Consider the following 24,822-nt stretch of genomic DNA (forward strand, 5'->3'; position numbering starts at 1 on the left):
CCTCCTGGCCCCTTTCCCTCTTTTACCTCGCACGGGGATCGTCTCGCTTTGTGCGAGAAGGATAGTTTCCTTAAGGCACAGCCACCCTTCTTGGGCTCCCATCATTTCTTACCTTAGACTATTACATACTTATTTTGTTGATTAACAGAGGGATTTGTTGTCTAGGACTGTCAGTCCAGTAGCCCAATAATTTCGACAAGCATTTTAATTCTCCTCTACATGGAGCCAAACCATTAAGTACCAAGCAAAAATAAGACTGTAAGCAGATGTGTGTTACAATCTCAGGGCTGCCATGCAAAGTGATGCCATAAATTACAGTGGCGCTGGATGATGATGGAGCCATCCATTCTAACAAGTTCTTATTATGAATATTTAATTAAAGAGTTAGTGGTCAATACAGCAGCTGGCAGTGTCGCTTCACTTCACCACCAGTTCATGGTGACTGGTATTTCTAATCCAGTTTTATTGTGCTGCCCAGTTCCCTTTTTGTCAGAAATTAGGTGTCTATGCCCAACTCATGGGGGTGTTTCTGTGCCATCAAGATGTATGCCAGTGTATCACAGCAAGGACAGAGCCTAGGCCTGAGAACCAGGAATGAGGGGCTATAATTCTGGTTCTACCTCTGACCTGGGGCCTTGGGCAAGTTATGTAGCCTCTTTGTTCTGCTGCCAGTAAAAAGGGGATAATTCTCTCTCTCTTTTTTTTTTTTTAACCTCAAGAGTATATTCTGAGGCTTAAATAGTTAAAGTCTGTATACTGCTTCCAAGATGTAAAGGATTAAGTACTATTATTGGTCTTAATTTTCCTTACTTCTGCTTCTTGCTTTTCATTTTCACTATCAGACATTTGTTATGACTGCAGGCTATAGACAACTTCTTCTTGCTGCCTCGTTTTCAAATCCTTTAATATCTCTTGACTTATACACAGTGGGTGGGTAGACATTTCTATTTCAAACACTAGTCTTCCAACAACTCGTGGTGTTGCAGTACTTTGCCAAGCACAATCCTTACATCTCTTCAGTTCAACAATTTCACATTGCATGTAGATACATTCAGTAGCAGATGTGTTTATCTTGGTTCTTATAAAATCCCTATTTCCTCACTGAAACTTCTTCTACGCTATTGTTTTCAAGTCAGTTGATCACTCTCTTCATTTTGAATGTTCCTTCATTACAAGCACCTCCAAGTGCTTTAAATCAGTAACTATGAAACTATGAAAAGAAAAGAAAACACAGCAGTGTAAAAGGACAGCTAAAGAAGCAGGGCTTTTATAGAGATGTAAAGTGAACCACTAATTCCATATTTCTAGCACAGGCAGGGCATATAATAACAAAAAAGGCAGGAAAAAAGGATGATCAACCATATGGTGTTCTTAAAAGCCCATATGAAGCAGAATGTAGGAAGCTCTAGGGATGCATGGGATCAGAATATCAGCAACACAACTTGGTGCTAGTCTATACGATGACTTCTATCCAATTACTAAGACTATCATCGGGGGGGGTTGCCAAACAAAGGCAATTAGGACCCATAAAGGATTTAGCTATCTATCTAAAGCAGTTGCTTGAGTGGTGAGATGGTCCAGCTTGCCTGTTATAACTTACTACCTGCAGACTTCTATAAACTATGGTTTATGTTAAAAAAAGGAGAGAGAGAGAAGAAAATGTCACTTATTAACAAAATAAATGTGCGTGGTCAAATGTACAGGGAGTCAAGAGACGCAAATCCTAACAAGTGAATACAATGAGATAAAACTTACCAAGTTTCCAAATTACAAATACATTTTATACACATTGCATCCAACAAAAATAGTCTGATCATCCCCTTCTATAAACTCAGAGCTGAACCTGGTATAACCATGGATATCTTTATTCACGAGACATAACAGTTAAGTGCATTAGTAAAACGTTTTGTGAGAGAAGCTCTCAGAAATTCAGAGAAATGACATTCTACCTGTTTTGGGGTACGTTTGTAGTTTGTACCTGGAATTAATGGTTAGCTTTTAAGTCTATAATACATAAAAATTAGTTCAATAACCAAAAAGAAATTGGGATCATATGCAATTAAAAGAACATCATGTCATGTGGATTTTTACTGTCACTGTGGGCAGTATTCCCATGAACAGAAAGATAAGTAAACTATCAGCTGCATTTATTTCTGAATTACTTCAAATCAATACTTCGGCATGCACATATGACCTACTCCCCACTTTAATCTTTTTTTTTTAGTTGTGCAATAGTAAATATTCAAATACCTGGACAACTTATAGCATCATTATGTCAAAAGGGCAAAGCTGCTTTACTTCATCCGATTAGCCCTTTCATAGATGGGGACTTCTACTACAAAGGTACTGCCAGAAATAAGGGGAGAAAGAACACTGAACTCCTTTGTTGCAACACCATTACATAGTGAGATGGGAAGCAACACAAACATACCTCCTCAAATGAAGAGCAATAAATAAAGGTCTGCAGTTGAAAAACTATCCTGTTTATATTTATTGGATGAAACACCAGTGATGTGTCTGTTGAGTAGCCCAATGAAACTCTGAATTGTTACTGTGTGAAATTTAGTCCCTCTGATTTTACAGCTACAACATGGTATGTGGAGCATTTTTATTTTCAATGCTGAAGAAACACTCGTTTCTGTTTAACAACTAAAGAACTTGCAGATCCTATTAAATATGCCTTCAAATTACCAAAACTAACTCGTGTTTCTTGGGCTGGGAACAGAATGCCAATGTTAGTAATGCTGGATAGTAAGAGTCTGACCAGGAACAGAAAGCCGGTGATACCCCAAAGTCTTTACTGGAATCTGTCTTCACATATCTGTCTCTTCACTTGCAGACATTTCTGCTGCAGAGGTTTCAGGGATTTGCTCCTGCAACACAGCAAAAAGTTGATTTCTATGAACACCCTCATCTGGAGAGGAAGAGGTGCTATTACTGAGTTAATGGGCAGTGTACACTAGTCTATCACCTTCCAGTACTGACTCATATTAGCCACTTCACTCTGTAATGAAGATCTCACTTTACTTCCTCACATTTATGTAACAGCAGCATCAGCTATCCACTAAGCAAGTAATGCACTAAAATGTAAAGTGAAAATGTAAAATGTAAAGATGAATGCAGGAAAACATTAAAATGTCCTTATCACTTCCCTGCAGGGATATTAACTTAAAATGTGAGATTGTTTTTCAGCTGAAAAACAATCAAATAAATATATTTATTTAATTTTCTTTTTAAAAAATCCCAGTGAATGTTGAAAGGAGGGTTTGATTATTACTGTGAAGATGAATAATAAATGGTTTCATTGTATCTTCTTTAGTTTAGATAGAAATAAATTAAATTCCTTCTTGGTCTCAATCTTAAGTTGCAGTAACACCTTACTTTATACTTAAGAGTTAGCCAACTTTCAAAACAGTTTATATTAGTTCCTGGCTGCTACCTGTTCTTCAAGAATGAGAGAGCTAATGAGACATCAAATTAGGACCCACCCATTCAGCCAATTCCTTTAATTGGGTACATTTCTGGATCTCAAACATCCAAAACCAGTCACAAGAGGTTTAAGAACTTAAGGAGGATGGCAAGGAGCAATAGCATTAATGAAGAGAAAGTGCTGCAAACAAAATGTGAATTAATATGTGGTTTCATTAATTTTATATTAAAGGAAGGCCAACCCAAGGAGATAAGCCTGGCTAATACCGAAACGCACAGCCTGCAGAATAAGGCAACTGGAGAAAGAGACTAAGAAAACAGTCAGACAACAAAAGTAGGTGCTCTTTCAGTTTTTGTTCGTATGTTCCATACATGCATAATGGTTATGACATGAGTCAGGATGCTTTGTAATCTTTCTCCAAGGGTATGGACAAATGTACATTTCAGCTCCTTTGAAAGAGGAAGGGAAGCTGCTGCTTGGGATGATATATCAGCCATTACAACGCAACTGGTACATTTACAAGACTCCGTAGCAATACAAGTGAACTAAACCAACCTAACTTTGACCCTGAATGAAGCCAGGTTAAAGCTGGAGCCGTTTTGCTATACTTGCATCAGTACACTATCAAGCAGATGCCACAGTTGCATTGTAACAGCTTGCATCAGTGTCCTTTGACACTGACACTATTGTTAGGTTGTTCTATACCTCAAATTTTGCAAAACAGTCATGAAACTTTAGGAGACCTGACACAAAATCTTCCCCCTAGATGTACTGTAGTAATAATGATAAGAAATTTACTTTCAAATAAAAAATTACAGGCCCTGGATCAGCAAAAGAATGGTAACACTGAGAGCATCTACACAAGAGGCTTAATGCAGAGACATCTAATTAGCTCCGCAGTAAAGTGTCTCTATCTATATATGCATAGCTATTAGGCTGGAATAAAATGAACTCTGCCATAGGTTAGTACTGCCAGACACAAGTACTGTCCTGTGGCGGAGTTATTTATTTTACCACAACACACATGTAGATCGTGACTGGGGCTAGCTGGGGCATGACGGTGCTAGTGTTGGGGCTGCCTGCTGGCTAGCCCTGTACTGTAGTAGTACCCTCATTCATAGATCCATAGATTGCGAGGCTGAAAGGGACCTCAGAAGATCATCGGGTCCAGACCACTTCACCAGGCAGGAAAGACAACTGGAGCCAGGTGACCCCAACAAGGTGACCGTCCTGTCTCCGCTTGAAGATTTCCAGGGTAGGCAACTGCACCACCTCTGGAGGGAGCTTATTCCACAGCCTGGACACCCTAGCTGTGAAGTTCTTCCTAATGTTGAGTCTGAAATGGTCTTCCAGGAGTTTATGGCCATTGGTGTATACTCATGCTCCAGCAGCCCCTCCTCAACATGTTCACCTGGGGCAGAACAGCTCCGGGCTGGCAGGCTGAACCTCTGGGCCCCATTGCTAGCCAGGGCTGTGCCACCCCGACTCAACATGCTGCAGTCCTGGGCAAACACTGCACCTGGGAGGAATAGTCCCCAGCACAAATTGCACCCAAGTTTATTGTGTTGCACTAATTTCATGTGTAGATGAAGTGACGAGTCTAGAAGTGGACAACAATACACAGTAAAAGGGTTCAGAGAGATGTTGCTAAATATCTATGTGATATTCTGCGATTCTTCTTAAGCTAAAGAAGTTGCCTAAAAGATCGGCTCAGAGTCACACATACGCTGATACGGTTTCCATAAAGTCTCAGGGATCACTGACAAACAACCACAAGAATATGTCTATGAGACACAACATATTCATGCTAACATATAACAGCCATGTTTCACGCATTTTCATGGGCTTCTTGATAAGTCCTTCTCCTGCTGGAAGAGCTGAAGTTCTTCCTTTAGCTCACTGGAGAACCTGAGTTTTACTGAAGCAGATGTTCTAAATTACATTCCCCCTGCGTCTCAAAACAACTGGTAGTGCACGCATGAGGCTATGGATCATTATAACCAGAGAGCTATATTTCAAAAGAGTTAACGGTATTGCCTCAGAGCAATATTCTGGAAATTTTCACTGTAGTTATCTTTACCCAGGAATCATGAATGCAATGAATCTCTCTCTTGACTCTCATACAGTTGTATACTGTAAGAACAATTTTTCAGTTCTTCACTCTAGGAGAAAATAATGATTATATCCTGGTATTGAGAGAAAAAGTGATGATCACCAGCAAAAGGATTGACATGTGGCTAGTGCTACCTGAAGAAAAGAAGGAGCTGGAGGTTTGAGACGACACCCTATCTTCCAGTGGTTGAAGGGTATAGCAGGAATCATGAAAGCCCTTTAATTCAGGAAGTTTTACTACACAGAATTATTCTTTAATATTATGATTGTTGAGAAGCAGAATCCCTGGTGCCTCACAGAGCTTATAGAATGGTATTTTGTGATCATTTTTATTGCAAGGGTGATAAGGATGCAACTTACATTCATATATAAATGGAACTTCACAGCTGAGAGTCAAACAACCAGCACACAGGCTCAATGGAGCACAACAGGGTAATGTTAAGGTGGTGTGTAAAGACTGAAGATTAAATCTACAGACGTGCCTGTTTCAGGTTTTTTGCCGAAAAAGTTATGCTTGAGTCACTTAATGTAGACTTTAAAGCAGTTGAATACAAAAATTGTTTTCTTTTACAAAAACCCACTTGAAAGTAAGGATGGTCTGGATCCTACATTCCTTGCCCTCCCATACTCTTATTAACTTCGGTAGGTGTTTGGCTGTGAGTTCAAGAAATGTAGGATGGTGCATTGTGGCTGTTATCTTATTTAATGAAGTTACACTCTGACTCCGTCGTCAAGACCAGTCAGTTGCTGTACAACGTAGTTTCATTTTACAACCACAACAGAAGTCATGCTCCTGCACCACATTTAAGAAATGCGAAATGATGTTCTATATTGAAAACCAGTGCCTGAATGACTTACATAAAACAAACTCCCACAAAAAAGATCCTCAAAACAGAACAATAAAGAAAACCTTCACACTCTACCCCCTCCACCTCAACATACCATTCCCTTTTGCTAGGAGGACCTCTGTTCCACCTTAGGGTAAGGCAATTTAAGTGGGAAGAGGAAGCTAAGTAGAAGTCATGTATGCTGCAGTAAATATGATAAAAATCTGGAATAGAACAAGATCATCTACCTCACTCTCAAAAAGTCGAAAAGGATCAGGGACCTCATATCCTTGAGTGTGTGGGCTTTAAGGAACAACTGTTGAAAGGAAGGGGCTAAGTGGTCCCAATATAATAAGCAAGCAGGTGACCTAAAAGCCAATAAAGCTTTGTATTGGTTTGCCCCAATAAGACCTAAAAGCCAATAATTTGTACTGGTTCTCCCCAATACAAATGAAGACCTGTGACTGCTCAATGAAGACAGGTTTTCAATATATAGTTTACTGCAGCACAGAGGCCAGATATACTATCCTCTCAATGGTGAAGATACTAAGATACTATGTGCTTGGAATCACTCCTCGGAGGAGTTTTGGTTTGCTGCACCCCAAGACATTTAAGGCCGAATTCCCTACAGCAGCTGGAATTAATGCACAATACGCCACTGAGGTGTGCAAACACCAACACCATTAAAGCAGCGCAAAAGAACTTAGCCTACTTTAAAGTGTCGTGCCCCCCCCCCGTTTAGTCTACTTGCAGCCAAAGAAATTAACTTTTTCAGTCATAGCAGGCAAAACATAAAAGTGGTTTGATAAATAAGACACATTTTCCATAGAAACAATACTGAAATTGTCTACAGCCTACAAAACGTGAAAATGGATGAAGTACTAGCTGAGATCAGTGGTAACTGGTTATGCTAATTACATGCAACTGCTGTTACGTGCTCTTGCCCACTTGTAGCTACCTATTATATACTAACTCTTTAGGACAAGACTGTCTTTCTATGCGTGCGTACAATGCCTTCTACAATGAAGGTCTGATAAGTCCTTCTTATGAGACATCTTGGAGATCGCAGACAAAAAAATTGCAGAACACGTGGGACAGAGAATATTTTCCATGTTTTGGGAGTGTTGGTTATAGGCATGGTGGTCTAAGGACATAGGCAGACAAGGTTATTTGTGTAAATGTGATATCTTTTATTAGACAAACTGAACAGTTGGAAAAATAGTTCTTTACAAGCTTTCAGGCACAAAAATTTTTGGGCAAGAGTCACTGTGTCACTCTCTATGCCTGAAGAAAGGTGTTTGTGCCCGAAACCTTGTTAAGAACAGTTTTTCTAACTATTCAGTTGGTCTAATAAAGGTATCGCTTTTACCCAAATAACGCTGCCTGGGAAAAAGAAGATAATCACGCTAACACATACACACAAGTTCCATGGGAAAAGTATCTTTGGAGCATATTGAGACTAGTCACATGAACAGCGTCACGCATATGCTTACTTGTTTGTAGGGTGAAGCTATGGTAAAGATCAGACAAGTTTCAGTACGGATGTACATTTTCTTGTTGAGTTACAGAAGGGCGGTCTGACTTCTGAGTGGTGAGCGCTGCACCAGTTGGGGCTGCGTGCCCACAGGTCACACTGGGTTAGCACAGGCTCCCCAGGATGTGCTTCCCTCCTCTCCCGACCCACACTGCACCGTGTACCTGGCCCCCTTCCTACTGCTGCACCATACACTCGCACAGGCTCTTCTCCCCGCTGCTGCACTTCATGCACAACCCCAGACTCATCCTCAGCCCCCCAGCTTATACCTCCCACATTGCCCTGCCTCCCAGATCAGGGACAGGCAGCCAAAGGCTGGGGAAGGAGGGAGGGAGAGCCTGGAGACTCTGGCTACTGTTGCAGCCAGAGCATGAGCGGGGTACAGCAGCAGCCAGGCAAGAACCTGGTGAACCCAACATAACCCCTTAGCCTAGAGGTGCTCAATCACAGGCCCACAGGCCAGATCCAGTACCTGGTCCAGGATCAACTGGCCCATGGACCCATCATGGGGCAATATAGGATTCATTCTGGTGCAGGGCACTATGGGGCCCCAGGGCTCAATCCAGGCACAAAGGGCCAGTGCAAGACCTGATCCAGTCTACAGACCAGCTCCATGCCATTCATCTGGCTTATGGAGCCAAAAACTGAAGCAGCACTGCCTTAGCCAGTTGGACAGCTCTAAGTTAGGTAAACTCCAACAATGTTTGTGCTAATTAAAAAAGAAAAATCTGACTTCACTTCAGGTTTTTTTTGTGTGTGTCCTAACATTAACTACATTTTGTTATTTAAATAATCTGTTGCTTCAAAAGCTCTTGGAAGAACAAAAAATAAAAGCATTTACTATTCAGGATGTGGCATCCTTGATATGTATTCTCCTATTTAAAGCTTTAAGCTTTGTTTCCAACAGCTAAGTAAGTGGCAGAAGAGCAGAAGGTTAAAAACTTTGCAGTTCATCTCTGCCAAAATGCTAAAGAAAAATGAGATTGCTGCATAGCTGACAATGACTACAAAATCAACACAGCAGCAACCTGCCTAGAGGCTGCAAAGGGCAGAACTCAGGGGTCTGCTTAAAAGCCAATTCCAAGTGAGATGTACAAAGAGTAAGAAGGCCACAATAAAATATAATTATTACTGAAGCTATAATCTAAGGTATTATACTTTGCAATATTCAATGTTTCCCAGATTAACTGTTGTGCACTGCACACATTTAATAATTATATGCTTATTTAAAGTTCTTAATGTTCTTAAAATACAAGTATTTTTTATGCATTAAGAAAAAATTACTCACCTATAATTTTGTTCTGATGGTTCCTGGGTGTAATACATTGACACCATCCTGTGAATTTTGTAGAGATTCAAAGCTCTGGAGCTTGCACAAGCTAACAGCCAATAAAAGCTAATTATCAGTTCTTTTCAAAAGAATAATAAACTATGACCTCAAAACCTGAAAAAAAACAAATGTATGCCTCATCACTTAGTGGCTTATGAGTGGGTTAGTGATTGTCTATTGCAACTGTGTACCGCAACTTTAGAGAGTGAGAATTGTAGGTAAATTATTTTCACATCTCCAAAGATACCAGTTGTAATAGATCCCCATGAAGTCGAAAAAAACTCCAGGAATATGTCTGCAAAAATTACTCAATGGTAGCAAAACAAAAAAACTAAAAACCTTGTTACAATAGGAAGCACCAGAAAGCACGATTCACAAAATGAGAACAGAGTAATACAGCAGATCTTTGCTAAACTTTTTCAATAAAATGCAAGACCTATGACTGCTCAATGAAGATTAATTTTTAGTAAGAAGCATACTGAAGCTCAGAAGCCAGATACACAATGATAGGTGTGGTGTAAGCACCTAGATGAAAGATAAAACAAAAATGAGATGCTGCTACTATGCATTGCAGCCTTGATAAACTAAGGAACGGTGACTTATTTCTTATAGATTGCACATTATGGTCTTACACAGCAGGAACATGAAATGCAACAGCCAGATGCATGTGTTTTCTAAGAAAGAAAGGCTGAAATGCATGAGGAAAGGTTTTAGTTTTCATCAATAAAGAAAATAAATAGACTGCTCTCTTTTGGGATCTTTCCTGACTAGCTGTTAAATTCAAAAAGTAGCCTTTCTCCAAATCTTAAGATTTTTGAAGTGTCAGTCTTTAAAAAAAAAAAAAAGGAGAACTACTGCATATGACTGCTGCCTGATTCACAGAAGTGCCACCTATTACCTCTTCAAAGGGCACGTGCAAGCATTCAGTTCAACTGGTTGAAGTTCAACCACTTAGTTTAAGCAGTTCAAAATTCAATCAAGTTAAACCTGTACAAGTGTGCAAGAAGCAGGCTGCAGGCTCTGCAGACAGCCTAACCAGGGGGACCCAGATCATGCATCCCAGTGTGCTTTGCAGGCTACACAGTCTGCTGGGATACAAGTGACGGCAGCTGGTGCCCCAAGGGTCTCCCTCCCCACCCCCATCTCCCACACCCCACTCCTGTCTCCTTGACAGCTGTCAGACAGCACATGCAGAGTGGTTTTGCTGTCTTCTTTAAAGGCAGTGCTTTGGCCACAAAGGGAGACTTTGCCTGTGGACAGCTGGGGCTGTGCCATAGCCACAGCTGCAGGGTGGGGTTTTTGCTGAGCTCCTGCCCCAGCTTTGGCTTGGTGCAGGGGATCTGTCTGCAAGTATCTGGGGCTGTGCTCTGGCCACAGCCGGGGGGAGGGAACTTTTTCCACAATGCTGCTGGGGCTCTGACCCCCGCTCCCACAGCCTCTGCAAGGGGCTGCAGGGCTCTGAACTGCAGTAGAGTGGGGGAAGGACTTTTCCCCCCATGGGACATTTAAGAGCATGCACCTGCAGCCTCTATGCATTAGGCTGCAGGTGCCAAGTTTGAAGTGCAGTGATGCCCTCCCCATGGCACTTGAAGTTGGTGCCCACATCCCATGCATGGGATTACAGATGTGGGGCTCTAAACTAGCACTTCAAGCCACATGTGCAGCCCTAAGGCTGCAGGAGCAGGGCACTAAAGTGCCATGCAGGAATGAAGCACCACCCCCATGTAGCACTTCTCTGCAGCAACCTCAGCCCCAAGCATAGGCCAGCAGCATGAGGCTGTCAAGTGCTGCAGGGGGACACATTATACCCCAAGCTTGCAGCCCCATAGAAGCAGCATTTAAAGCCTAGAGGCTGGCTGCAGGGTTGGGAGTTGGACTTTCCCAGCCTGTCAGCTATCCGGGGGAAGGGTTTGTGTGACCTGGGCTGCACCAACGGACTGAAATCCAAGTCAGAGAGTGTCTTCCTAGAGAGGAGAGGTAGGGACTAGGAGCAAGGCATGCTAGGGTGCCAGAGGGCATCTCAGCAGCTCCAAATGATTGGGATCTGTACAAATATTCACTGAAATGCTTGGGACACCTATACGTGTGCTGAACATCAGCATTTAAGCAGACTCAATTAACTGAATCTGAAGAATACTAATTAGTTGAACGAGCTTTGGTTAAAGTGCCCCCACCTCCGTTTTGATGCATGGGGTGCTGAATACATGTACAGTGGGCACTTTAATTACAGTGGCTCTCAGAGCCATTCTAATTAGAGCACCCCCCTCCACTGTAGTAATAATAAAAAAATTCCTCCCTCCACGCCTTCCACTGTGGTAATAAAAGACCACAGTATGAATATGAGCCGGCAGTGCAATGCTGTAGCCAGCAGGACAAATAACACACTGGCATACATCAATCGATGCATCTGCAGCTAAGCCAAGGAGGTGATTCTTCTGCTCTACTCCGCACTGGCGAGACCGCAGCTGGAGGGCTGCGTCCAGTTCTGGGCACCGCGCTTTAAAAAGGACGTGGACAAGCTTGAGAGAAGAAGAAGAAGAGCCACCTGTATAATCAGAGTCTTAAAAGGCAAGCCATACGAAAAGGCTGAGGGATCTGGGACTCTTGTGCCTGAGGAAAAGAAGGCTGAGAGGGAGCCTGGTAGCAGCTTCCCGCTACGCTAGGGGAGGACATGAAGGACTCGGTGAGCAACTGGTCACCAGGGCACCTGAGGGGAAAACCAGGAGTTACGACCACAGACTTCTGGAAGATCAATTTAGGCTCAACATTAGGAAAATCTTCTTCACAGCCAGGGTGTCCAGACTGTGGAATAAGCTCCCTCCAGAGGTGGCGCAATCGCCTACCCTGGAGATCTTCAAGAGGAGACAGGACGGTCACCTTGCTGGGGTCACCTGGACCCCAGTTATCTTTCCTGCTTGGTGCAGGGGGCTGGACCAGATGATCTTCTGAGGTCCCTTCCAGCCCCTTACAATCTAGGAATTTATGAATCACTCCAGAGCACATGTAAAGACATCCTTGCTGCCCAGTCACTTTAGATTTCAACATAGTCCAAGGCACAGAGATTTCTATTGCACTGGCCATTTTTAAGCATTTGAAGCCCTGTGAACACTTGCACACAGAGCATCCCAACTTGTGAAACTGCAATTCTTCCAGCTGAAATGTAACACTTGCCCAAAGGTGATTCTATCCTCACCGAGGCACCAGGCCTTGCAATGGACCCAAATGGCTACTGTGTCCCCACATCAGTACAGACCACATCATTGCTGGACCTAATAGCAAGGAACGTCCAAGGTCCATTCACCTGCGACTCTACCAACCTCACATGGCACCTGCTTACAGTGCCCTTCTGCTGTCTGTATCGGACAGGCAGGGGGATTTCCATGCATAAGAATGCATGAAGACTGATCTAGCATTAGCTGCCAAAAGACTGCAGCAGAACACTTCAACCTCCCTGGACACTCCCTCGCTGACCTCAGAATTGCTGTTCTCAGGCAAAAAAATTAAAAACTAGTTTGAATGGGAAACTAGAACAAGAAATCATCCACAAACTGGAATGTGTTTAAACAGGGACTATGGATTCTTATGCCATTTCCTGAATGAGCTTTTGTGACCCCCCTTTGTTCCTGTGGGTTTGCTGCTCATTTGCTTTTCTCCCTTAGCACTGCCCCACTCCCTGCCTCCTTCATGCTCTCTTTCTTCCCACCTTCATCTTTTGTATTCTAATTTCTCTCTCCTCCTTATACCCTGCTTTCTTTATACCCTTTCAAAGCATCTGAAGTGAACTTAAGCTCACAAAAGCTTGCGCTCTATATATATCATCTGATTTAGTTAGTCTATAAAGGAATCTACCCTGCCTTTTGTCACGAAGATAGCCACTTCCTTCTGTAACAGCATACAATGTCTCATTTAGTTATTTCACACTGAAAAACAATTATGTCCTGATCCAACCCAGCTCAATTCCTTCCTGACTTCAGCTCATGGAATACCCCAGCTCTAGCAGTATGGAGCTGCATTTTACCCTGGCAGGTCAGCTAGTTCTCTCCCTGCCAGTGACAAACTCCAAAAGGATCACACCTGGATTCTGATGCTTTGCTTTTGATCTATTTCTGAAGTCACCAAGGAAGAGCTTCCTAGGAAAGTATTTGCATTTTTTTGCTCCTAATTGTCCAAACCAGCCGGGATAGGATGTCTGTGTGACTGTTGTTATTAAACATCTGATTTATAATCTTAGGTACAGCCTGTCTCAAGAGGCTTGATCTAGGCTTGTCTATCTTGCTCGGATCCTATAACCCCAGCTGACTTCCTGCCCTTGGGCAGGGGGCTGGGACTTGATGATCTTCCAAGGTCCCCTCCAGCCCTGATGTCCATGAGTCTATGAATACATGACATGATATGACACAAGAGGTGACATAAGACAAGATGGAGGAATATGTACACATGTTAAAGTTGAAAGGTGGCTTGTTTTCACAAGGCGAAAACACCCATCATGTGAGCCCCTCCATCACGCTATTATTAATTTACATGTTATTGCCTCAGCAGTGATGTCACGGTTTGGCATCTGGTGCAAGTAAGAGCAGCATCCAATGCCCTAAAACAGTGGCATCTAAACTACTTGTTACCCTCCAGCCTCTAACCCGTGGTCCTTGAGGGAAGCTGAGTTAAGATGAAAATGAATAAGAACTGAATGCATGTTGCCCAGTCTGTGGCCTAATTTTTAAACTCAAGTTTAAATCACCATGTTCACAACACAGCAACGTTTCTTCAGATTCTTGAGCCTAGGGGAGCAACCACTGAATAACAGCTTTGTTCACCGCTCCGCCACGCTCCCCCTAACACACACACATCCCCCCAGCCCAGATCAGGAGCCAGAAAAAGGAGGTGAGAAGCAAAAATCACTTCCAGTTTTCTGCCCAAGCTCCCAGTCTGTGTGTGAGATTGGCAGCGCTGGGATCCACCGTGGAGCAGACAGTCTCTCCCCACTGGGCTGCAGGGAGGAGGAGAGAAGTGCACCACCAAGCTGGGGAACAGTTATACTCTTCTGCGCTTCCTGAGCTGTGCAAAGGGAAAGGGATGGGACAAAGAATGCATGTGTCCTCTTAACCTTCTTGAAGAAAAATGTCTGCTCTACTGGCTGAAACAGTTGTCCATCACTCCCCTAGATTCAAGAACATGGTTACACATGTTGCAGCTGAATTGAGAACTACATTTGCCAGCCAGGCAAGAACCCTGTAGGTTAGGTCTACGGCAACTACATCCTCATACCCGAAGATGCTAATTGATGATTAACAACACCGAAACAAGCTAGGAGTCAATTCACACAAGTCTATTAGCCTTCACTTTTTTCTATCAGGAGTGCACACGACTTTCACATACCTCAGGGCCAAGAACAAGAAGTCTCCCATCCTGAGCAGAGGACACTGAGTGCATCTACAAATGCAGTTCATTCAAAGCAATAAACTACAAAGCAGTTTGAGCCAGAGTAAACTACTCCCCAGCTCAGGATCTATATGTGCATTTAATTGCAGTTAATTACCCTGTTGTAAGAGAGTACTGTCCCCAACTAATTCATGCCAACAGTACTCTCTTACAGCAGAATTAATTCCTTTACTGAGGTCTAATAGTACTGCATGTGTAGAAGGTGATGCTTTACTCCACAACTACTTAGTCTACTCAGTAGTGAAGTGCCCGTGTAAATGTGGCCACTGTGCTCTACATGAAACTGTATGCTTATTTGCTAGTTTTTTTCCATTTCCTAGTCAGCTTCAAACATGAGGTCAGAGAGGTGGCCTTTTGTTTGGTGGATGGGCTTCTGCAGGAGGAGGATTTGAAAATATTTCAAATGAGATTTTGCAATGTTATAATATTTGAGGTTAGCACGATAAATGGCCTTTTAATGCTGCATACTTGGTGGCCTACAGATAACTGTAGAGTGTTCTAAATATTATTCAGTAAATGTGTGTACTGTTCATAAAATATGTGTTGCCCAGTACAGTGTGTGCGCACACACCACTTATAAAACTTTAACAGACTTAAGCATTAACTTAGGCAGCACACTTCAGAATTCTGTTATATATATTTGTACTTTTATGAACACATATAAACCATACTGCTGTATATATTTACAGTTGCAAAACAAAAGTGAGGGAAAAGGACTTAAATAAAGTCATGCTTCTGTCAAAATGTTATCGCTATCCTTCCCAAAATAGCTGTTTGTAGTAGAGGAAATGGAATATTCCACTTTCAATTGCATTTGTTTTCAACAGTCTTCTAAAAAGAATCCATTTTTCATTTTATAATGGCAAAATGTTATTTTAGAAATATAAAAACAGCTACTGATTCCAGAATAGAGGCCTCAGCAAGATATCTTGGACATCACTGTTTTCCAGAAGGCAGTGTACTAAGTACTTTAAGGTGGCAGTATAGATTTGAACTTGGCTTATCCTACTTCACAATTGCTGGCTCCTATCACATGAGATTAAAAGAGAATCCCTGTTAGCTGGTAGCTGCTTGGAGCCTATAACTGATTTGACAAGTTCTAAGTCTATGTAGTAAAAGGGCAAAAATTGAGTATAGCTGAGATGCACCAGTAAAACTTCAAGGGCTGCAGAACCTGGTTTCTGATATTACTGATGATACGAGCTTGTCTGATAATGCTGTTCGGTTTTCCTGACCACTTCACTACAAAAATATTATTTATTAAATCTGAACAACAGCGGTGGGAGACATACCCAAGAGTTCTCACTTTATCCTGGGGAGGTTTAACACATACAGGCTTGCGTAAGCATTTATAATTTTCAGTAAAATAATTGGAGGGGGAAGAAAAAAACCTCAAAAGCTGCATGCTAAATGTTTGCATTCCATAGAGGGCATCCCATGTGATAAGATCGGTTGTGTTCCTAGTTTCCATAACTGGTAGGGCTGTGTGAAGATTCAGGTGGTGATTCAATTCAGAGGAGATTCAGCCCAATTCGGTAGCCGAATCTCTGAATGCAAATTGAATCAGGGGACCAATTAAAAGGTCCAAATCAATTCAAAGCTCTCTGAATTGTTTTGGAAAAGATTCGGAGAGCTTCAGTGATTCAGGCAGTCCCTGCCGGCTGCAGGACTCAGAGCTGGACCTGGACTCCAAGCTGGTAAGTAGGGGGTGGGGGAGGGGAAGCTGGAGGAAAGGGAGGAGACAGTAGGGGGACCCATGCCAGGTCCCATTCCCAGCCTGTTCCCCCAGCCCCCCCCCCAAATGCCCGCACCCTTTTCCACAGACCCCCCACCATGGCTGCCCTGCCCGCTCCAGCTCCAGCCCTTTAAAAAAAAAAATAAAACCCCCACACCTTGGGGCTCACTGGCTGCTGCAGCAGCCATGGGGCTTCTGGAGGCTCGTGGCAGAGCCCCCCACATGGTGTGGAGCAGTGGGGAGTGCCCCCCCACTGGGAAGGAGCCAGTGAGTGTGGGCTTTTTTTCCCAAATGTTATTGCTAACCTTCCCAAAATAGCTGTCTGTAGTAGAGGAAATGGAATATTCCAGGAGCTGGGGCAGGCAGGGAAGCCATTGTGGGCTGGGAGAGTGGGCAAGGGATGGGCCTGTGTGATTCAGAGATCTGGCTGATTTGGCAGCAGCTGAATCTCCAAACCAGATTCAGCCAAATCGTTTCGGGACAGTGATTCGAATCACCAAATTGAATCAGTCCCCTGAATTGGCCAAAGTAAATACTAGCTGCTTCGCACAGGCCTAATAACTGGACACATTCCAGGTTGGCTTTATGGTGCTCTCACCTTAGTGGAAAATGAATTTAACTAACTTGTTTTCTTGGAAGAACCCTGAAAGCATATGGTCTGCTGCACTAATTTTTAAATAATACCCAGCTCAGTGCAAGCAACATAGTTAAAAATATATTTTTAGCAAAACCAAAACCAAACAAATCATTAAAAATATAAATAATGTGACCCCCAATGGCAAATGAGGGGGGTTCATAGTTCAGGGATGTACAACAAAATAAAATAAGCAAAAAGATAATCAAACTGCCTAAGTAGGTTTTAAATGGAAACAGGATGATACTGCAGCTTTCTGTAAGATTTTTACAATACATGGGCATTAATTGAAATGAAATTATTAGAAATTACACAGTAAATTACCTCATATGTTCAAAATTGTCTATGGTTAATACTGCAGAACTGCACTGATGCTAGATAAGGATAAGACCCTACGCAGGGAAAAATGATTTCTGTGCAAACTTTTTCCCCAAAGAACTATTACTTCTGATTAAAGCTAACTACTGCAGTAAGAAAGTCAGAGAACACTAGATGACAAAGAATTCTTTCACACCTCCAGGAAACATTACATCCCCCAAGGCTCTAAGGAGCCATCACTGGGAACTTTCTCTGGGAAAGGAGTTAACAATAAGCTACATACTATAAAATGTTAGAGAGAAAACTTATGTAAGTCTTAAATGAATAAAAAATATTCTATTACAGCAGTACTAGGCAACCATTGATCCTCTGGATCACGGTGTACGTGTAAGAGGTCTAGGCAGGTCAAGTGCCTGATGACAAGCCCAATTCAAGAGTGACACGGCTTGTTACAAGTTTCACAAACCCACATGTTGTCTGAATTGAAATCCAAGTTACAGCACACTCCTTTCTTCTTCCTTGCTTTGCTTCCATCCTCCAGATCAAAGCAGCTTGGTTTTGTGCTGCACCCAGTGCCAGATGTTTCCATTAGATTCTGCGCGCTCCACCTAGATTTCTACGTTGATGTCAAACGACTTCATATCATTTTTGCATACATCATGGGATTGCCATAGAGGGTGACCTCTACTTTCTAGAGCCATCTTGAATCTTGCTGCACAAAATATTCTTGGGGAATATGGTCTCCTTCCATTCTCCTGACATGGCCAAGCCGTCACAATCTCCTCTTCTTGATGGTGGTTTCTAAGTGTGTCAGCCCTGCATATTCCAGCACTTCTGCGTTTGGTATTTTGGTATTCCCACTTTATTTTCAGGATCTTACACAGGCATCTCATGCGGAAGCCATTCAATCTATTGATAAGCCTAGCATATGTAGTCCATGTTTCTCAAACATAAAGCAGAGATATCGGCACAAGAAAGCCTCATAGTTTCACATCTTCACCTTAGTTGATAGTTTGCTGTTATTAAATGCACATTTCTGTAATAGCTTGAAATTCTTAGCTGCTTTTTTGATTCTGTTAGTTCAGTTTGAAGGTCAAGATTCCTGCTGATCATAGGCAGGCCCCAAGAAGCAAAAGCTGTCAACAATGCCAAGAGATTTACCCTCCAGAGTGATGTCAGGTATTGGTTCTTCCATCCCTTGGTACATTATCACAGTCTTCTTGAGAGTAATTGTTAACCCAAAGCTCTTGCATGGCTCAGAAAATCTGCCTAAGAGATTTTGCAGGGAAGATTCACTGTGAGCAACCAAGGCAGAGTCATCTGCAAACAGGAAATCTCTCAGAACTAGCTCTTTCACCTTGGTTTTCACTCTAACCCTTGTGATGTTGAACAAGCATCTATCTAATCTGGCTTCAAGGTAAATGCCATCATTGTTGTCCTTGAATGTATGAAGAAGCAGGAATGAAAAGTAGATGTTAAAGAGCATGGGGACTAAGACACAACCCTGTTTCACCCCATTGCTGAAATCAAAAGCATTTGATTCTTTGTTTTCATACCCTACAATTGCCTTCATTCCTTGATTACAGCAGTAGAGGAAAGAAAAAAAGCTAACTTTCCTACCAATGGGCAGTAACAGTTTTGTGCACTAAAGTCTGAACACGAGTCTCTAAATAAATTAGTAATTTCTCCCCCAAACCAGAAAGTAAACAAACTTCTTGTTCAGTGTTTCAAGTTTTCACTTTTCTCAATTACTCTTTTAGAGTTGCACACAGATCGTCAGGGTCATCTATAACAGAATTCATAATCCCTTGAGAAAGCACATAAGTTACAAAAAAAAAAAGAAAGGTCAACATACAATGCATGGCTTCTCAGGTGAGACAAATAAGCAAAACATTTCCTACCTGCTATAATTAATGGCAAATTTGGCTCCTGCTCAGCTAAACTGAGTCAGCTTCGTTTCACCTTGGCTATTATACATAGGCATTCACACAGGGTGACTGACTCCTGTGCAAAAGTTCAAAACAACTGCCTGGGTAAGGCTAAAATGGGCCAAGTGCACTTAACAGACCTTGTTCTAGCCCTTGTTCTGAATCTCCCTCATGACTGGTCCTCATCTCTTCATACCCTTTTTGTAGGATTCTTCCAATTAGCCTCTGGAGCTCGTCTTGTTTGCTTTCCTTGCTTCTAGGAAACTTTGGCCTTCCTAGAAGAGTTCAACTAGCTATCCAGTAGGAATGTCTTACCAGTAAGGCTGGTGGCTGCAAGAAGGATAGGTTACAAGAACATAAAAGGATCTCATTTCATACAAGTCATCAAAATAGGTCTGTTCTACAGACCCAGATGTCAAAGGTTCTATATCGCCTATTGTCAGTCTTCAGAAACATTCAAATACATACATACCACCAAATCTCTGCTTAGCACTTTTCCTTTTGAAAGTTACTATTGCAGGTACTGAAAAATAACATAGAGACCTTAGATACCCTATACAGAATGCACATGAAGCAGCATGTATGCTGCCACTGCATAGCAAAAACAGACTTTAGTGCATGGGTATTTCCACAGGACTTTTCAGTATTCATGAAAAGTAGAAGTTGGAAGCTTTTGTGATCAGCTAAAGTCCTGTACTGATATACAGAACAAACCCTATCCTTCAACCTTCCTGAGAAGAAATTAGAGCTCATGAGAAGGATTCCCCCATCCAAGCCAGTCGTTTTGCATCATCCTTAAAGGTTCTAAGAGCTAAGGTCTGATAGGACATGGCATTATGGGTAAGATGCATGGGGCTGAACTTGACAATTTGTGTTGTAGCCCCATTGAGATCAATAGAATTGCTTGAATGAGTAAAGGCTACTCACATGAGTCAGGCTTCTGGGTTTTCAGAGCTGAAGGAGCTCTGTCTCTGCTTATTTCTATACCTCTGCCATGAACGAGCAGAAACTAGCATTAATCCTGTATGTTCTACCCGAGCTTCAGATACTTAAACATTCAAAGACTATATCATTCTCTTTTATTTTTAGTTCAAAAAGTCATTGATTTTTCTTTATAACTCAGATGTCCATATTTAAGCACCTTGGAATAGTCAGACACACAGGGGTGCCAGCTTTAATCCTCTGACACTGCCATTTGTGCCTAACTCTTGGGGAACATAAATAATGGTAATATTTCACTCTGGCTTCACTGCAAATTATATTTTATTGTTATGCACCATAACCTTCAATATTGTTTAAATGTGGCTTACAACGCCAAGCATAATTCAGTCATACTTTTAGGAGAAAATGTCCATTATTAGTACCTTGCATCTCAACATTTACATTTGTACTATTTTCAAAGATCATTTTTAAACAGGGAACCAAAAGGGGCTGGAAGAATGGATACTTATGAGGAAGGGACAAATGATAAGAAGGGCGAGACTTATTAATGGCTGCATGCACACATTCAAATAAACCGGGATAAATCTCCTAGGTTTGTTCTCCTGATAAAAGGCAAACAGGACCTGTAGTAGAGATGATATCTTTTATTAGACCAACAAGATTTTTGCAAAAAAAAGTCTGTAATTGCAAGCGTTTGAACACACACACCCTTCAGCAGGTATCAGAGAAAAGATTGTAAAAAATTTCCTAAGCAGGAACCAACTGCAACCACGACAAACCTGAGATCCTGCTCCTGCCTTTGTTTTAAGGTAATCTGCATCATCACAGATCCTCACAGGAAGTGAAAGGCTCCAGACCAGCTATGAACTGACTGCCCAGAATTTTCCATTTATTGACTCTTCTGTGAAATCCTGTGAGATGTGAACTTTCATTTCTACCCAGGAGAACTTTTACAATCTTTATTCGTTTGCCTGACGAAGGGTGGTTGTGCCTGAAAGCTTGCAATTAAATAAATTCTCCTGATAAAAATATTTACCCAGAGCCTCATGTACAGATACCTGAGTGCTGAGATAAAGAATAGTAGAGAGCTTGCAGTGCTGACATGGTGCAGCTTGGGCAGGGGAAAGGGAGGGAAGGAGCTGTCCATACATCTCAGCATCCTCTGCAGTCTTGCCTAGTCTGCCTGGTGACAGATGGTAGCAGTGCAAAGGCACCCCTGACTGGCTGAACCAGACCACCCATGGTCAGCCTGTGTTTCTATGCACGGTGTGGGGATTGTGAATACAAACATCCACTCTCCCAGGAGTAACTCTCCTGGCAGGGATTTAACTCTGGTTGTTCTCCAGTTATTTTTCTTCTGGAGTGGCCATTTTTACCCTGGAAAAAAAGCCTGAACATTTGTACACTTATGGTTTCTCCTGGGAAATTGGCAACTTTCCCGAGAGAAGCTGCATCTCTTTGTGAGGCCTTAGTAGACATTTGGAAAAGTACCAACAACTTCTAACCTCTGTGTGAACTTTTTAAAAATGATTTCCAAAAACTCTCCCTTATATGCTAATGGTACCAGCACCTCCTAATGTCCATACAATAAATCCCCATTTCATGCGCTAGAAAAGACAGGCAGAAAAATTGCAGGAATATGTTTATAAAAGGTCCTTAATTCAATTTTCTAAGCCCACAGTTGCTGTTTTACTTAGGAAAAAAGCCAGACTAAAGAAAAAACACCTCAAGAAAATAAAACAGCTGGGCAAGTGGAAAACAAATTTTTTCTTGACATAGCAACGCATGTGAGATTGCTTCCGACATCAGCTCCATCCATTTAAAAAGCTCTTGCTGGGTTGAATTCCCAGAAACAGCTCTCACTGATGAGTTATGCCATCAGAATATGGTGTCTTGATGATGTGTGATAAAAGTCATCACCCCTTTGATATCATGGTGGAGAAAAAAGGTTGAACAACAATGAAAAATGTCTTACTTTGAAAAAATATTATACCAAAAGTTTGTGGGTTTTTTTCAAGAAAACTTTTCATGGTATTTATTATTTACTCTATGTACAATATCTCCTACAAAATGTCACACTACTCACCTTTTGGCATAGACTAAAAACTATTATTTTTGGTCTCACAGACAACATATACTTCCTTGGTGATTTCATTTAGCTGCTTTATCTTTTTCACATTATACTACATCAAGGGGGGAAGCAACAAAACAGCTCTTGCCAAGTGACACTAGCAGGCCTTCCCTGAAAGATATTAATAACCTGTCCTCAGAAACTACCAGTCTTGTATGACTTTCAGAATACAATAATGAACTTTGTTCCTTGTTGCAGGATTTGTAAATCCTAGATTGAGAATATTCAGGAGATTGTACCAAAACAACCAACAGCACACCACTTTTTATAGCTACACAAACAATTCTTTTTCTCCCTGCTTCTTGTCTTAGCATAATTTGTAATCCTGGAACCATAACACAGAAGACAGATTTGCCTATACCACTCACCCACACAGGAACAGGGATTTATTGCAGTCCCCTTTTAAACAAGCACCATCTAATGTAATTGACTTCTGCAGCCTCAGACAGACAACTTGGCAAATTTCAAATCTTTACCTATTCTATTCAGAACCTGTTTGGCCAACTAATTTTGAACTGCTCTGTAAGACAGATTGTATGTTTATTTTCATATCAATCAATATAGGGGAATAAAGGCTGTAAGAAAGGAAGATCTAAAGAGCTCTTTGTTAGGGGTGAAGGATGGAGAAGAAAGGGAAAAAGGGGAGACAACGTCAATAATTTAGTGCTGTCTTTGTTAATTTAATATTACTCTAAGGCATTCAATTAAAGTGTCATGTAATAAAAGCAGCTGTTACAATAGATTCCCAAATCTTGTTACGTGTCAAGGATGTTAAACCTACAAAACTATCAGAACCCTTAGTCTAAGTAACTCTGCAGTGCTGCCAGATAACATCCCACCTGAATACTGTTTTACTAGTAAGATTTTGTATGTAACAGGCAATCACTGAAGCACTTTGAAGTAATGGACCCCAAAGGGCCCTGCAACCTTATTTCATTTATATTACATAATTATAAACTCGCCCTTTTTTTCTTGTAAAAAGTGTGACTCTATTCAGAAAAAAAGATGTTGCAAACACTGCATAACGTTTCTAGTTTTATCATCTCTAAAATACTTTCTGATCAGATTTGCTAAGTTGTTAAGTAAAAAGATACTTATTTTTCTAATTATCAGCCTGTGACAGGCTCACGACCACCATATCAATCAATGGGCATGTCTGGCCTCCTTGACTATGTCACACCACAGTCTACTTGCCCACCATAACTTGTTCAGTGGAGTTTACCTCTGGAGGTATTTTCCCTGTAACCCTAGGTGACTCTGCTAGTGCATCTTCTGTGGGGCTCCTCCTCTGCTACACCCCATCCCTTTTAACTTGGATGTTTCAGATCAGCCTGGATGATGCTCATGATGTGGCAATGGAGTTCTCCCCTCCTGCGCTGAGGCCTGGTGACAGGGATGGCTGCAGGAGGTCTGGCTGTGACCCTGTAGACTTGTGAAAACTAGAGCAAAACAAGAATACAACCAAAATATCTAGGATGTTTTGGTAGGCAGGGCAATGATGCTGAGTGCTTTCTTCCAGCATGTGGGGTTGGGTGGTGCACCATGCACCCATCTCCCATAAACTCTCCAGTCAACAATGCCCCTCCTCTGAGCCTGCTTCCAGGACCGCATTCCACTCGGCCAGGTGCTATAGTGTTGCGGGGCACATCCCCCTGTGCCTGCAGTCTGTTCATAGTTCTGCAAGCCCCCTGTCAGGCCACTCTGATTCCATGAATGCTTGATAGGAGCATGTGGCTGGTAGGGTCCTATGCTAGCCTCTTCCATCTGGAGCCTTCAGCCATGCCTACTATGCTGCCCTCTCCCAGTCCCAGCTGACCTGTGCTCCTGTGATGGTTCTCACGGGTGTCGTGCAGCAATATGGGGTTGTAGACACCTGATTCACCAGCTGCTGCAATCCAGCTGTCATCAACATCTGTGTCCAGGTTCGCCCAGGTGATCTGGGCTTTGCCACACTTTCTAGGGATTCTGGCCCCGGGGAGAGTTACCACCTCCCTACCAACAGAGGAATACACCTCCAGGTGCTCCTCAGGTACCCCATCACTGTCTTGAGCCCATGGTGTTCCTCCTGGCATGCTGGTCTGGGCGGGCTGCACCAGGTCACTTCCAGCCACAGAGACAGCTACCGCCTATGTTGCTGGTGCTCCCTCTTCTCCAGGCTCCACTTCTGGGCTTCTTTTAAGCCCAGAGCCTTTTGGCACCTTCTGGTCACATGGCACTGGCTAGCTTGCCTCCAGCCTGGCCCTGAAGCCATCCGCATGGCACTTAGTGGGTCGGGGGCTTGTCACGCAGCTCTATGAATCCCAAAGGATCCTGAGAGTTAAACTGGCTATTTTCCTGTTTCTATGTCATCAGCATGGGTAAGATACTGCTGTTTAAATTCAGCTTAGTCACACCTGTGGAATGTCACTGTCTGCAAAGTATGGCTGGATATAATTATATTCCTAAATAATCACCAAAGAGAATTG

At 42.3% G+C, this 24,822-nt stretch overlaps 1 protein-coding gene across 3 annotated transcripts in view; it reads right to left on the reverse strand.

The window, feature by feature from the left end:
• The window catches only part of SDK1 (sidekick cell adhesion molecule 1), a 667,914-nt gene that overhangs the window by 295,369 nt on the left and 347,723 nt on the right, over window positions 1-24,822 (reverse strand). The gene's annotated exons all lie outside the window — the stretch shown is intronic.

Source organism: Crocodylus porosus, unplaced genomic scaffold (genome assembly GCF_001723895.1).
Source record: "Crocodylus porosus isolate Cpor-Errol unplaced genomic scaffold, CroPor_comp1, whole genome shotgun sequence".
Classification (NCBI taxonomy): domain Eukaryota; kingdom Metazoa; phylum Chordata; order Crocodylia; family Crocodylidae; genus Crocodylus; species Crocodylus porosus.